The following is a 9,795-nucleotide window of genomic DNA, read 5'->3' as shown; positions in this document are numbered from 1 at the left end:
AGGATCTAGGAAACATCTCTTCCTTACACCACAGGACATAGACTTGAGAAAAGAAGTTAACAAAGATGGTGCCCACCACCTTAGAAAGGTTCCAGTACCTTCTTCCCTTTCTCCTTTGAGCCTAGTACTGGCATTATCTTTGTTGTATAAAGCTAGTTCTAAAAGAGGAACACCCAGGCTTTGTTCACCAAGAGAGCAAAATACTCCAATTATTGATACAAAGAATCCAATTTGTACATTTGAAGCTGTGCGATTTAAACATCATGCTGAAAATAAATCCAAACAAACTAACCTTGCAGAAAATTCCCTCACATGCACATTCTTGGGCATAGGAAGGAGTGTCTTTGGTAATTTGGTCTAATTTAAGAAAAAAGGAATGTAGTTGGCTATTTTTAAGCATAACTGACTCAAACTCATAAAACAAAGGAAAATTCAGTGCTGAGCCTGGAATGTGTATTGGCCTGCATTCCCCAACCTTCATTTCAATTTGTGTGGTAGAGTGGGATACAGTTGTTTAATCAGCTGCCAGTGAAGTTTGGAATGTCAGTTTGGTAGCTCTGCCTTAACTTCAACTATTCATGGAGTGTTTGTAGCTATATTCTTACAGAACTACAGCCACTTTCAGCTGGTAGAGTTGTGCTTTGGGACAGATGCCATAATTGAATATAAGGATTAAAGAGAAAGTGGAGGATAATATCAGAAAGTGAAAAAATTGACTGTTATTAGACGACTGGGATTTGGTACAGTTCAGAGTATTTGTGAAGACTCTTCTGCTTAAACGCTAGTTATAAACCAGTTAGGTCTAATGAAAGATAGTTTTGATTTTACGTTTGCAATTTTGATTTAGCTTTTGGGAGGTGAAGTGATTGCGTACACATTTGGACAAAACTAACATTTCCTGAGTAGGTCCTGGTATTCTCAACAGCCGACTCACAGAATTTCAGAGGGAAACTAACCCAGAGTAAGAAAGCTTTATGGCCTGTACATGGTAGGAAAACCTTTGTAGTGACGGTAATGAATGTGGTAACATACCAAATACTTCTAAACAGTGCTTTTGTGTTGATCACTTGGGAGAGGGGGACATAGTGGTAGCTGTTTTCAATGTTGGCCATTCTAGAAGTGCATGCAAGATTGTAGAATCTCTAAAGGTCCTTTCCATGTAACTTAGTAAATACATTTTAGTCCACACCTTCTCTGCTTAGAGACTCACTCACTCTAAAGTACTCGGTCGCAGTTTTAAAGTAATTCTGTGGCTGTCCTGGTGAAGTTGTGGGCAATTTTTTAAACACTTCCAAGAACAACTTTCAAGTAGAGTGCTGTTATAACCTCATGTGAACAGAGATGAGAAGCAGCAAGTATGACCCTCATCTCTTAAAAATAAGGAGACATTTTAGGACTCTCCCATCTCTCACTGCCCACAGTTGAGCTAGGCTGTATTGCCCTAAAGAGTCTCATTTTATATCTCACATGTTTATGCTAATAAACTCAAAAGAATTGACATTTCTTGATTATTTACATTTGTTACATTTCCTGTAACAATTTCATTGTTAGAATTATAAAAGGGTTTTTAGTTTATAGTTGTATGACTTTTCCTATAATCATTTTTCAAAATAGGGTACCATCAAAACCTAACACCTAAAAATAAAACTGCACAATTTTATGAATTCCTACAATGTACTATGATATAAGAACATATAATCAGTGGATTCTAGTAATTATTCAGTCTTTTCAAAAATATTCATGTAACTTTATTGACTTGTGTATTAGAATGTTTCTTTTGAATGTTTTCTAAACCAAAATTCCTGCTTAGGGTATTTCAAGCCCAGTTCATATTATTTTGCTTCTGTTTTGGTGATTTTTCTTTTAGATTTTCAGTACATTTTTAGAAAAATAATTAAATGTTTTTATCTTGTACCAAAATAAAAGTTAAATAAACAGCAAATTGGAGGACTGCACAGCTGAAAAACTAGAATCTTTCAGAAAAGTTTAGAACACTGACTCATTTCACTAAATGGCAAAATGTCCCTAAAGTATTCAGGAATGGTGCAACTCTTTCAGGAACTTTATATATACTACACACTCCAAAGATGGAGCTCAGGAAGGTTTCAGTTCTCAATACATGAGCTTTACATGTTTATTTTCTGTAGTCTCTTCTGAGTGTTTTGAATTGAGCTGCTTATTCATTTGTGTTAACAAATAAAATGCAGAAGTGATTCTTGAAGGCTGGCAAGCAATATTTATACCTTTCGGAGGTTGTCCTGCACAATGTACCTTTAAAGTCAGCAAGTCAGCTCTTTAAATTCATGTCGAAAGTGCCTGCATTAACATAGGCCTTTGAAAATTATGAGAATGTGAGAGGCAGTGAGAAGCTGATCAGTTTGCCCACTTGCTTCAAATGATTTAGTAAGGGAAGAGAATTTAAGAGCTTAAAAAAAAACAAAAAGAAAAACCTTGGAAACTTGGTTTAGTGTCTAGTTTATAATTCCCTTTCTTCTTTTTCATGATTTTCATGGTCATGTGCAATTTTTGCACAACCCATGTCATTCCCTCTGTGTCATTAACTCCTGGACAGATAAAACAGCGTTAGATTTTTAAAATAGAACATCCTGTGTCAAACTAGATGGCTCATTTAGAACTTCGGAAGGAGAGTTGAACATGACAAGTCAGCCAAATTAATTTCCTCTGGATTTTAGGTGACTCCCAAGAATCTGAGCTCCTTTTCCCGAAAGGAAATGTGTATCTGCAAGTTAGTATCTGCAAGGTACCAGCGTTTTAGCGTTACTCTGCTTACATTCCATATATGGAAAAAGCCACAGTGAAGCAGCCAAAGGAGATAATTGAAAAAAAGCGAGGATCCCCAGCACTGGACCTCGCAAATCTTGAGGTGAGAAAGCCAGCGGGAGGACAAACTCGTGTCTCTGGCCACACTCATTTTAGAGGGAATGTAATTGATTCATAAGTAGCTATTTGAAGCACTGATATTTGCACAAAGCAGATGGATTCAAAATAGCAGGGTGGGTTCAACATAGATAAAGAATGAAGTTATAGGAATCTTACTGTTCAAAATATTTTGGTGGCAACAACAACAAAAGAATAGCATGTGGGCCAAGCACAGATAGCATCCAGGCATTGTGTTTTGAGAGCCTGTGGTGTGGAGAATGGGTCTGGCTGGCTCTGAAGAAGTTCTCAGGTCAGAGTGGCTGGTCTACACTGAAGTGCGACTTTGAGCCTTCCTTCTGTACCCTCATCTCCAGACCTTTCACTTGAGCCTTCTCACACCACGATGCCACCTTTCTTTTAACCCCTCAAAGTCTAGCACACACTCCTAGGTTTCGTCATTCTGATCTCCCCCCTACCTTTCCCCACTCTATGCTCTATAAGTAAAACAGATTCTTTTCCTGAGCTCCAATCAAAGCTTACCTGTATTGACTTATTCCTTCCAGTCTTTTCTATGTGCTAACTGTTCTTTTCTGTGCCAAGGTGTGACTAGCCAGTAATTGCTTCTTCTGTCAATTGCATTTGATTAGACAATTACTGAAAACATAATGCTGTCGCCTAATGGTGAGAACAGTATTAACATTTCTGGTAGAAGATATGGGTGGGCTAGCAACTCTCTGGGGGCAGGAGGTGAGGGAGAGCAGGGATTAATTCCTGTGTCCTTTGATTTATACTAAGTGGCGTCTCCTAGCCCTGCTTTTCTGCTTGAACTTCCTAACAGAGAAGTGACTCAGGGTGGCCCCCTTGTGGTCGGCAGGCATTCCCAGGGCCCTTTTCTGGAAGAAGAGGCAGCCTTAGAATAGTCCCTTTATTTACATTTTGTTGTCGTCATTATCAACATCTCCCAAGTCAAGAATCTGGAAATAACATAATGACATGTTAAAAACAAATTTGAAAACCGTAAGTAATATCTGTTTCTAGTTTTAAATAGCCCACATTTCTAAAGTGTTTTGTTTCTTCAGAATACAGACCAGTTCTTAAAAAGAACAGACAGTTTTGAAATGGTTTCTTTTGAATATTTCTGTCATCTGGAAATGCCTGTACATAAGCCCCATGACAGATCTGCTTGGCTAAAAAAAATCTGTTGACATGTCACCAGCCCTCAGAATAGAAGAGAGAGAGCCAGCATCCCATGATTCTAGGGGGGAAACATCCAGCATTGGGAAAATAGCATGTTAGCTGAAAAACAACATTCTAAATCTGTAACTTCTATGGATAATAAACACTCTGTGTGTGACTCTCATAATTTTATAACCCAAACCAGATTCTTATAAGTATCAGAATCATATTACTTCTACTAACACAAAGTCCAACCTCTGTCATTCTAGGACTCAACAAACACAGGACCAAATTTGCAGCATCAGCTGTGGAAGTTTATAAAAACTAAGAAACCCAGGCCTTACCACTGTATAGTCTCATTCAGAAAGTCTAGGGGAAAGTTCCAGCTTTTGTAATTTTTTAACCAATTCTCTGAGTGATTGCAGTGTGCAGCTGAGGCTGAGAGTAACACTGTAGTGTGGTCCCCTTGGTGGAATGCTGTGGGAACTACCAGGAGAGCCTCTCCCCGTTTGTTTATAAATTTCTTTCTAGGTAGTGGACTACGCAGGATGTGTAGGTCATGCTGCAGGTCACATTTCAGGGATCTGCAGAGTTGACCACGCTGGTTGAGGACAAGGATTTGTCTTCTTTTTTTTCAATGCGCAGGATCTAACAATACACCTGGCCAGAGTTTGTGCCTAAGGTGTTTGTTAAATGGAATCTTAATCAGAGTGTCCAAGACCTCTCCCGAGGAATGGAAGAGAATTTAAAACTCAAGAGAGATCTACTAAACAGCTGAAATCATGTATCGTAAAGTACTTCGAAAATTGCAAAAGGCCACCATTACTCTAGAAAGAGGATTGTTTTAAATATAGGTCACCTATAATAGCTTCTAGATTTTAATATGCATAAAAATGAGTCCAGTTTTTCAGTCATCACTTTTCCAATTTTTACCATTTCCTTCCCAGTGAGAGTAGAAATATGATACCCCCTTTACTGCTAAATAAGTTTAAAGAGTAAAAGAAGAAGGGACTGAAAAATTATACAAGCAAGAACTCAGAATCGTCCCAGTCTCATACATAGCCAGGGTTGTCATACCGTAGATTAAATAAATAACTGCTCTGTGATGCTTCAAAATCATCCTTCAGACAAAAACCTATAAATTAAGTGTGTAGTGGCATGCTATAAGCAAAGTTGGTGTGTTTATTCCCAGATTTTTTCCAATCACTAAGTTAAAATCCTTTTGTCTTTGTATTTTGACTCAGAATTTATATTGTCTACAGACACAAGCCTCTTTAGATAAATAGCCATCAAGATAAATACTCTGCTATCTGACTCCTGTGTTATACTTGGAAGATAGAGTATCATCTTCCTCATTTGTACTTAGAAGAAAGCTGAATTCTTCTCATGCCCAGAACTCTTATCCCTGGATTCTTTTCCCTTGAATGCCTAGGAATTTTAAACTCCACCAGGAATGAGAAGACCTGGATTCTATTCCTGGCATTGTTAGTAAATGGCTCTGTGAACTTGAGCAAGTGACTTAACATCAGGGCCTCTTTCCTCAGCTGTAAAATGAGAAGATTGGCTAGATGATTTCAGAGGTTCTTTCTGGCTCTAAAATTCTGTAAGTCTGGAAACACCTGCTAGTGACATTTATGTATGCAGTATTCCTCTTTCACCCTTTTCAAAATATTTTAGTTTGTCGCTTAATATCATTATTCATACAGATATTTTCAGATCTTTTCCAAGATTTTTGTTTTGTTTTGTTTCTTGACAGCAGCTGGTGTTTCAACATTATTTTACATGAAGTATCATATACACTTCTTCACATATTTGTAGTATATCGAAGTGAGTATGTCATCAGATATAAATGACTTTTTCCAAATTCTCTGCAATACATAGAGCAATAATTTGGGTCAATTTCAAATCCAAAGGTTTAAATATTTAAATGGTTTATAAGTAACCTGGATTATTTAACAAATTGCCTTTTTCCCCAAAAGTTTTTCAGCCATTCTGACACCTGCTTGAAAATGTCAGGCACTTCAAGATGCCTGAATATCACCGTAGGGCTAATTACACCAGCATCAGTCTTTTAAATCCATTCATTGTATGTATATAACAGTAAGAACTTTTCTTAAAACAAAGTTTTTAGTGGAAAGGTTCAGAACATCTGTGCTGAATATTTATCACCTTTCTATGCTGTCATCTAATTGTGTTCCTTTGTTTCTTTTGGGTATGAAATATAGCATGGAAATTTTATTAGCTAGTATATATAAAATATCACAACACAAAACGTTGGTAAATCCTATAGGAAGTGGTAGCATTGGTGTGAAGTTCTTGTCAGTCTTTCCCTAGTTGTTGATTCTATATGTAATTCAAGTTCAGCTTTACCATGACAAGAAGCAGATGTAGCACCCACAATACATAATTATGGGGACATCCACGAAAAGGTGCGTTGAAATAGATGCTATTGAGTGACAATATAGAGTATAGCCCAACATAATTTCTCCTATAACTTAGCACATATTATCTGAGGTTCTGATAGGATTCAGAAAACAGTCTTAATTTGATTTACGAAGGACACATGGAAATTAAAAGTTCTGGAGTGCAAGAATGGGTAAGGGGAAAAATTACTAGATAACTCTGTATAGATGCTTTGGGCAACCCCTCCCCACGGCCCACCCCCCACACACCCCAGGATCTTTCTCCTGTCCTCATAAGGATGAAGACAGAAATGAGCTAACATTTGTTGTGTGTCTGGCACTAAGTATCCCCTCAATCTTACAATAACCTCATGAAGTAAATATAATTATCCTTTTAAGGTAGAAACAGAAACTCAAAGTTCAGACAGATAAGTGGTGGCGATAGAATTGAAACCAAGGTCTCTGTGACAAAATTCCAGGATCTCCATTTAGAGAAACTGGTTCCAAGTCCCGCTCCTTTGCATGAGCTTATTTCTCTGAACCATGGTTTTATCAGTAAGATTGGGTAAATATCTACAGACACAATTGCTGTGGGGGTGAACTAAGAGAAAGATACATTCAAAGTACTTAGCATGGAGCCTTGCAGAGCCGTCTCTCTATGGGTAGTCACAATTATTACTATAACTATTGTTATTGATATTGTTTTAGAGATTATGATACCAGGCTCTCAAAAGTCAGAATGTGATTTCATTCAATTGTCCTACATGTACTAAAGTCCTACTATGAGCAGGTTAGTATTATTAAACTTTTTAGCTCCCTATGAAATATTTATCTGAAAACAGGTAAAAATAATGTGAAAGTAATCACGTTAACACATTAAGAGCCACAGAGAGGAAGTTCTTCAGATTTGAGGATAAGACCTTATTTAAACTTTTATCTAGCTTGTTTTCTGAATTAAACACAAAATTGCTCTAGACATATTTTTTTCAATCAGTTAAACCAAACCTGGGCAGATGGATGCATGTACACGTTTTCACACAACCTGGAAATGTGGCTGGGGAGGCAAGGTTTCCTAGCATTTCCAGGATAGATCCATCTGGCCATGGTTTAGGGAGCCTGTCTTGTATATACTTGGGCTGCAGTATATATACCTCAACTGAAAATAAGCACATGGGTATCTCATTGGCTGTTTTCCTCCCATAATAAGAATCATTCTTTCCCATGGGCTCTGATTTCCTCTATCAGACATCACTGTCATCTTAGATACAGGCAGCAAGCTGTCATAGAATCATAAAGAGCTATGAGGTTGGTCTTTATGTATGCCCCATTTCTACTTTATTTAAAGATAGATGTTCGATACCGTTTTCACAGATCTTTGGAGATTGTATATATGTAATTGCCATAAATGTTGTTCTGCCACATCCAAACACCAACCTCTAAAGGCACTGAAAAGTGCTTTCCGATGTTGGCCAAAAAGAGGAAGGAGAGAGGTATGCAAGGAGATAATTCCTGCCTATAAAAAAAGGAGTTGAATTTTCTAAATAAAAGGAATCTAAAATTGGCCATTGTCATTGTGTGATATTACCACCAGCACTTTTGGCAAGTTTGAAAATACTGAGCTCCATTATAAAAGCTAAAAATGTCCTGGACCTGGAGTTGTTTACCCAGAGAAGGAGCTGCTCTAAAGTTACAAAGCTCTGGTTGGAAGAGGTGGCTTGAAGGCCGCCTCCGAGTAACTGACGTCACAGTCGTCTCAGTTGCTGCTGTGACACTGAGCTGAGCAGCTTTTTGATTTGTGAAAGTGGTGAGGTTTTCAAAGGGACTTGTCAGTACCGCTCTGTTGAATGGTTGGACTTATTTTGCATTTCTATTTTTTGCAAAGAAGCAAGATTTACCAAGCTGAGACTTTTTCTCTTTAAAACAACTAGCTATCCTTCCATTGCTAGACTGACCAGTGGTGGAACATCCATAGGATTTCTCCCCAGAGCAAAAAGGTATGTTTCTTTCTGGCAGTTTGAAAGCAAGTGACTAATTCTGGCAAAATGTAGAGGGGCTGCTGCTGACATGTTTTAAACTACGGATATTGTTTAAGTGGAGGGTGATTTCAACATCTGTCTGTTTCAGTGTCTGTGTCTGGGCTTAAAAACAGTGGGGCGGGGTTTGTAACGGATTTTACTGACTCTTAGGGAAAAGAGGGTTCAGCTGCTGTGTGTGGATTTCCCAACTCTGGACTGACAGTGCCATCCGTTCTCTGAGACTGTTTTTCAAACACTGCCTCTCAGTACTTGGAACAGCACTTTGCCTGCCATGGAATTTCACTAAATTTATTTATTAGAATGCTGTGTTCATTAAGATGAAAACTTTAATATTTGTAAACTAAAGCTCGCAAGCCTTGAGATGATTGGTATTTGAAAATTGCAATGAAAAATAAATAAATGTAGTTTCATCCAAAATGATGGTTTGCTCACTGCATGATCAGTGTTTCTATAATTTGAGTTGTAGCACATGCCATTCATAATGGGTTAATCTTCAGTTAAAAGGGAACCTTACCGCTACATCTTTTGTGTAAGCTGCTTCATTTCAGGTATTTGTTTACCCAAGATAAGTTTCTTTCAGCGCTTTATTTTATAAGTTAAGAGATGTAAAATCCCTTCACCTGTATCTTGGATGTCTTCTAGTTGAAGTATATAATTAGAGAGAAAACAAGGAAGGATAAGATAATAAAATGAGAAGGCAAAATTGATTTATTTGGAATTGCATGTGGCAGTGTCTCTTTGACCCTATTGGAACATAAGGAACATGCTGAAACAGCAAGAAATAGTAATAAAAATTATCCCCCTTTGCCCTGCAACATAATCAAATCATGGCTGTCTTTGGAAAGATGCATTTGCTAGTGAACAACAGGAGAGGAATGAGGTCTGTTAATTAGTTGAAGTGATGTATAATAGCCTGGAGAAAGCGCTAAAGAATCTTAGAGACAAATGGTGCGTTGCTCTTAGGAGTTTTGGCATGAGAATTCTTAGTCCCTCTAAGTTAAGGGGAAGCAAAGCATCTCCAGGGCTAATGATTCTTATAGGAATTGTGAGATTGACCGTACCTACTGTGTGTGGCATTCCTATTGGAATATGTAACCTCCTACAAATGAAAAATCTTCAATTATATGAAAAGCAATTTGTTTAGAAAGAGGAAATAGGAGAGCAAGAAACAAATATTCTGACCAAAAATCTCAAAAGAGAGAAGTATCAATGAAGTCAACTCCCTAACATTGTTTCATTTGTTTTGACTAAAGTCCAGTTTTCACTGGGGGACATGGAGGTTGAAATGATAATGACCAAGG

Source organism: Rhinolophus sinicus, linkage group LG05 (assembly GCF_036562045.2).
Source record: "Rhinolophus sinicus isolate RSC01 linkage group LG05, ASM3656204v1, whole genome shotgun sequence".
NCBI classification, from domain to species: Eukaryota; Metazoa; Chordata; class Mammalia; order Chiroptera; family Rhinolophidae; genus Rhinolophus; species Rhinolophus sinicus.
The sequence above is the reverse complement of the archived record's forward strand: the minus strand, read 5'-3'. Positions refer to the sequence as shown.